We start from the raw sequence: 389 nt of genomic DNA, 5'->3' as shown, positions 1-389 counted from the left end.
AAAAAAAAAAAACTGTTCACCCAAAAGTGACATTAACCCAAATTTTAATACCAAGCATTGTAAATGAAAATCATATTTAGGTCACGACTCCAAGTCATTTGTGAACGTATTGCCTGCTCAAAAATGGTGAGCTGTTTTAAATGCTTCAGTTCTAAAAAGTTTTGCCCCGTGTGTCACCACACATTTGCACATTTCTATTTTTCAATACTTTATGGTACATTTTGTTATATGCTGGAATTAAGAGCAACTATAGTAGATTGTTAGGTAACGCTTTAGATTAGGCAACACTATTCACTGTTAGCTAGTTGCTTCATTAGCATGCATATTACTAGCATATTGGCTGATTATTACTACTTATAAAGCACATATTAATGCCTTATTCTGCATGA

The 389-nt window shown here is 32.9% G+C and overlaps 1 protein-coding gene across 1 annotated transcript in view; it reads right to left on the bottom strand.

Annotated features, from left to right (window-relative positions):
* Positions 1-389, bottom strand: part of LOC107576632 (beta-1,4-galactosyltransferase 4-like) — a 6,861-nt gene that overhangs the window by 4,238 nt on the left and 2,234 nt on the right. The window lies entirely within an intron of this gene.

The sequence above is a fragment of the Sinocyclocheilus grahami genome, unplaced genomic scaffold (genome assembly GCF_001515645.1).
Source record: "Sinocyclocheilus grahami isolate Dianchi unplaced genomic scaffold, SAMN03320097.WGS_v1.1 scaffold4070.1, whole genome shotgun sequence".
Classification (NCBI taxonomy): domain Eukaryota; kingdom Metazoa; phylum Chordata; class Actinopteri; order Cypriniformes; family Cyprinidae; genus Sinocyclocheilus; species Sinocyclocheilus grahami.
Note: the sequence above shows the minus strand (reverse complement) of the source record. Positions and strands in the feature narration are given on the sequence as shown.